Source organism: Phoca vitulina, unplaced genomic scaffold, assembly GCF_004348235.1.
Source record: "Phoca vitulina isolate PV1807 unplaced genomic scaffold, GSC_HSeal_1.0 scaffold14, whole genome shotgun sequence".
Taxonomy (NCBI): domain Eukaryota; kingdom Metazoa; phylum Chordata; class Mammalia; order Carnivora; family Phocidae; genus Phoca; species Phoca vitulina.
In genome coordinates, this window is record NW_022589717.1 from 42,373,397 (window position 1) to 42,379,572 (window position 6,176).

At 35.9% G+C, this 6,176-nt stretch overlaps 1 pseudogene; it reads right to left on the bottom strand.

Annotated features, from left to right (window-relative positions):
* Positions 1-1,689: 1,689 nt before the first annotated feature.
* Positions 1,690-2,181, bottom strand: LOC116637399 (annotated as a pseudogene).
* Positions 2,182-6,176: the final 3,995 nt, after the last annotated feature.

Sequence of the window (6,176 nt, forward strand, 5' to 3'; positions counted from 1 at the left end):
TTCTGGCTTGCCACATTTCTGTTGAAAAATCTCCAGCTAGCTTTATGAGTTTTCCCTTGTAAGTTAAGGACTTCTTTTATCTTGCTGCTTTTAAGACTTTTTCTTTATCACTACATTTTGCAAATTTAATTACAATATGTCTTGTATGGGTCTGCTTTTGTTGATTTTGATGGGAGTTCTTTGTGCTTCCTGGATCTGGATATCTGTTTGCTTCCCCAGAATAGAAAATTTTTCAGCTATTATTTCTTCAAATAATTTTTTGCCCCCTTTTCTTTCTGTTCTTCTTGGACTCCTGTACTATGAATGTTACCACATTTGATGAAGTCACTGAGTTCCCTAAGTCTATTTTTGTGTTGCATAGTTCTTCCTTCTGTCTTTTGTTCAGTTCATTATTTTCCATTATTTTGTCTTCTATGTCAATAATTCGCTCTTCTGCTTCTTCCAGCCTGCTGTTCATTGCATCAGGTCTGTTTCCAATCTTGTTTATTGCATTCTTTATCTCTGATTATTTTTAACTCTTTTATCACTGTGGTAAGGGTCTCACTGATATCTTGTATTCTTTTCTCAAGCCCAAAGAGTATCCTTATTATTTTTGCTTTATATTCTCCATCAGCCATGTTACTTATATTTATTTCATTTAGATCTCTGAACTTGTCCTTATCCTGTTCTTTCATCTGGGATGAATTCTTCCATCTTGGCATTTTGTCTGTCTCTGCCTTCTTCTGCATGTTAGAAAAGCCAGTTATGTCTCCTGCTCCCAAAAGTAATGACTTATGAAGAGGTCATGGAGTGCCCAGGGCCTGGTGCTTCAGGGATTGTCTCCAGTGTGTGCTGTGTGTACTTTGCTGCTGTGTTTTGGCTGCTCTACCCTTCAGGCCAGTTGTCTACAAAGGCTCTCCTAGCTTGCTGTGCACAGTGTTTGGTCCCTGGCCTGAATGTGATGAGTTTTAACTAGGTGAGCTCAGATCTTCTTGTGAAATAAGACTTGACAGGAACTCCATCAGAACTGAGGCCCTGCAGAACTCTGGTCAGGAGATGTGGTGTGGGCAGTGGTTTGTGCTGGTCTTCTGGGGGAGGAGCCTGCCACACTGGGTACTGAGGCAAGCTTGACTGAGAAGGGCAGTCACACCATAGTGCGGCGGGGTAGGGCTTGGAGTAAGCAAGTTAGGCAGCCAGTGTTCATGCTGTGCTGCCTCCCTCTGGTGTCTCTGTGTTTATGGCCTTCTGTCCAGGAGCAAGTAAGTGCCCTCTGGGCTCTATCCCAGCCATACCTGCAGACTTTTAAAACTCTAGGCTTTAGAGACAAGGTGTGGGCAGGGGTTTGTGCTGGTCTTCTGGGTAAGGGGTCTGCCATGCTGGGACTGAGGCAAGCTTGACTGAGTCACATTCATTTTTAAATGGTACTTATACTGTGCAGAAATTTATAGTTTGGCACATTTTTTTTTCTTTCAGCAATTTGAAGATGCTCTTCCACTATTCTTTTTGTTGTTTAGTTTTTATTTCATAATCATAACCTTAACTCTTCAATCCAGCAAGACTTAGAAGGAATAAGGAAAATATGGAAGCCACAAAACTGCAGTGAGAACACAAAGGTTATAGGATATTTCAAGCAGATGGGGATGAAGAGTTGCACTCCTGGACTATAGAAAGAATGATCTGGTAGTTAAGATAAAACACAAGTCAAATTTATTAGATTTGTCCACAGTCAGCAATGGTGATCTTCTTGCTGGTCTTGCCATTCCTGGACCCAAGGCGCTCCATGGCTTCCACAATATTCATGCCCTTTTTCACCTTGCCAAAGACCACATGCTTGCCATCCAACCAGTCAGTCTTGGCAGTACAGATGAAAAAGTGGGAACCCTCTGTGTTGGGTTCATCTTTTGCCATGGACAGGATGCCAGAACCTGTATGCTTCAGGACGAAATTCTCATCAAATTTCTCCCCACAGATGGACTTGTTGCCAGTGCCATCATGGCATGTGAAGTCACTACCCTTGCACTTAAATCCCAGAATAATCCTGTAAAATCAGGAATTTTTATAGTCAAAGCCTTTCTTCCCAGTGCCCAGAGCAGGAAAGTTTTCTGATGTCTTTGGAACTTTGTCTGCAAACAGCTCAAAGGAGATGCAGCCCAGGAGCTCACCATCCAAGGCTGTGCCAAAGAACACAGTGGGGTTGACCATGGCTGGGCAGCATGGTGACTCTGAGTTAGCAGCCAATAATAATTCCACTATTATTTGGGTCACATTATTTTTTATGAAATAGCTGTGTATCTTTTTTTTTATCTTTATATTTCGGCCTAAATAGTCCTTTAAGTTCTCCCTGCCTCCATTTTTCTCCTCCAATGTTTTACATTATTTTATGCTCACCCAGTGAATTTTGCATTTCAGCTATTACATTTTTCATTTGGAAAAATTCTTTCTGTTCTTTGCTATGAATGCCATTTCTCTCCTAATTATGTTCTTTTTTCCTCTACATCCTTGAGCATATTTATTAAACTTGAAATAAATATTTTAAAGTCTTGTCTTCAAATCCCATGATCTCTGTTATTTCTAGGTCTCTTTCTGTTAACTGATTTTCTTCCTTGGTTGTGGGTCACATTTGAAAATTTCCATATGTCTAGTAATTTTGTATTGGATGCTTGACTTTGCATGCTTAATTCAGAATCCTACTTGGCTGAAAGAAATGCAAATAATTCCCAGCTCTGTTTGAGCACTGGGAATTATTCAATTTATAATTCCCTGAGAGTTGCCTTGCTTGGATTCCTGGAGTCACACATTGTGTAGGTATAGATCAGTAAATAGCCAAAGGCTCAATAGGATTTTTCTGCTGATTTCTTGAGCTCTTTTTACTTTATAGTTACCTCACTATATTATTCTGTCTTGAAAATTTCAGCTGCCTCAGATTCTAACAGCTCCTATCTTTGTCTCCTCATCTTGAAGAATTGCCCAGTTCTGTTTGTATTCTCCCTTCCTGTACTGTGGTCTAAAAAGCACATCTACTTAAGAAGTCCAGTGAAATTTTAGTTCTCATCTCATTTATACCTTCTCTCAAGGTTTGCAGTCAGTGTTTCCTGTTGTGCCAATGACTGGACACAGATGTTTCATATATTTTATCTAGTTTTTTTAGCAGACAGTAAGGTCTGCACCAGAAATTTTCATGGACAGAAGCAGAAGTTAAACATGGCATGGTATATTAATTACAAATTTTATCTGTCTGCCACTCCTAACTTACTATCAAATATAAGTAGTTACTCATATATTAACTGCCTCTCCCATCTGATGCTGTGAGGCAGCATTATAATAACAACAGATAGTTGTGTTTGTAGCAACAGACAGACACGTATAATCTCTGATTTCTAAACTTCCTATGTCTGGTATGTAAGTATCTCGCAGATTATTCTTGTTACTTCAATCATGTTCTTCCTGATTCAAACCCAAATGACAGTTAAAGTTCATTACTGAATCCACAATCATGCAAATTTTGTTCCTAAGGTGTTTTTTTTTTTTTTTCCAAATAAGCATAATACCCCCAATCTCATACATTTATGAAAAAAACCCTAAAATATGCCAAATTTAAACATGCTTTTAGGTGCAATATAAGGAATCATTAGGAACAATAGCAGTGAGACAGTAGGCTGGGATCTTTAAAAAGTAGGCAAAGTTCTTATGTCATAGGAAGTAATAAATCCCCTATAATACAATATAATAAATCATCCATGTCCCAGCTATTGCCACAAAACATCTTAATATCAAAGAGAAATAGCAAATAATATACCACAGAGATCTGAAAATGCATTTAAAAATATTTCAACAATGATTTTCATATGAATTTATGGGAACCCCAAAGGACACTAAAATGCTCCTTAATAAAGAAAAATTAGAGTCATGGTAATTACTAAAGGGTCTCCTTGGAAGGAAAATCATATTGGGTATTACTATACCAATAGGATGTAGTGAGGACAATTCTAATTTTGCCACTAACAGCTTTTATTTGTCTTGGGGGGAAAAAAACTAAGTATGAAGTTTTAATGTTCAAGCAAATTTGTGGCAAACAAAAGGACTGCAGAATACCTCATAAGGAACATTTTTTCAATGTTGACAACATAGGTAACTTTTCATGCATATTTTATTTTAAAAAAAGATTCTTCGAATATGGACACTATTGTGTTTTTCTTTAGCTGAATATATATTTTAAAAATGAGAGGGAGTTGAAGCTATTCAGATTTTAAAGGCCATCTTCATTAGCAAACATTTATAACAAATGTTGAAATATTTTATCTTCACTTGTACATATCTCCATAAGGATTCACAATCTGGCAATAGTTTCATTTAACATCTGAGATTACTTTGTCAGTTTGCATTTAAAAGCAAAAACTTATTTTAAAAAATAACAGCTAAAACATGTGCTCAAGCACATAATCTGTGCTATTGTTAAGAAAAGAAACTCAAATATGAGTTATAGCATTCAAAGTGCAGAGAGAGAGAGAAAGGAAAAGTCAATATCAAAAAATAAAATTTTTCTAGCACAAGCATTTTTGAGTACATCCTATCTCCAGATTAGTAATGGAGCACTTACAGTAGGCAGGGTTGGGGAAGAAGTTAGCTTTGAGTGAATTAAAATCCTGAGTCATAAAAATAAGCTTTCTAATCTTAGGAAAAACAGTTGAGAGTATTAATGTGCAACCTATCTTTAAACTTGAAGTTGATGGACTTTAGTCAATTTAAAAAATAAATGATTGAATTCAATTTAAAGTTGACTTTAATTTAAATAAATAGAACTCAATATTGCTAAAGTCTATTAGTGATTTGGCTTTCAAGTAGGAAATGATAAAAAATCGTGTGTCTTGCTGGTGCATGAACAATACTGCAGGAAGAAATTTTGGCAAAGGCAAATATTGGTAGAGGGTAACTCTATCTATCCATGGGATACCACCTATATAGTTCAGAGTATTTCACTGTGCAGAGTCAAAGAAGATAGCAGAGAAAAAATAGACTGCTCCTTAATTCTAGTTTTGACAGCATTGGAGGAATAATTTTGCAAACTCTTTCAAGTCATAAATTCACACACTTCTCACCTACAAAACAAAAAAGTGTTCATCTAATCTAATTTTTAGGTTCCTTTCTAACTCTAAAAATTCCATTACATTTTAAAATGAAGGAAAAATGAGCAGAATCAATGGAAAGTCCAGCAGTTTGTCCTAAACAGAAATAAAAATAATTTCAAATTCTTTCTTCCAGTAGAAAATTTAAAATTTGTCCAGTTACATCAAATATTACATATACTTGTACAAAGTGTTATATTTGTTATTGCTTTGTTTCAAGTAAATTTCAGGTGCTAGGGATAGAATTCAAAATAGTAGTTGAGATCATAAATAATTTATAACCCTAACATTCCCTTTCATCTATGTTATTAACTAACCTATGCTTATTACCAGGTGAAATTATTTCTCTGCTCTACCTTTCTAATTAAAATATAAAAATTACGGCAAAGATATTTTATTTCCTACATTATTTCACAGAATTAAAAGTAACAATAATATATGGTCACAAAATCATCTTATCCAGGGCAAATATCAATAAATCTAGAAGAAAATTAAAAGTTCCTTTATCCTTGAGGATAGTCTGAACAAAAAGTGAAGTTGAATATATAAACCACTATAATCTCTAATCAGTTTGAATGAGACTTACTAAATTATATAGCTGAAAAAGTTGTAAAGACGCATTTAAAAAAATTTTTTTAAACATTTCTGTAGTAGTACCATTTGTTCCTTATTGAAGCACTTCCAACATCGAGTAACTTATTTCTTTATAATAAAATATTATCAGTGTTAAGTTCAACACCCAAAGAACAAATGGGCAGAAGACATGAACAGACACTTCTCCAAAGAAGACATACAAATGGCCAACAGACACATGAAAAAGTGCTCAACATCACTTGGCATCAGGGAAATACAAATCAAAACCACAGTGAGATACCACCATTCACACCAGTCAGAATGGCTAAAATTAACAAGTCAGGAAACAACAGATGTTGGCAAGGATGAGGAGAAAAACCTACACTGTTGGTGGGAATGCAGGCTGGTGCAGCCACTCTGGAAAACAGTATGGAGGTTCCTCAAAAAGTTGAAAATAGAGCTACCCAAAGACCCAGCAATTGCACTACTGGGTATTTACCC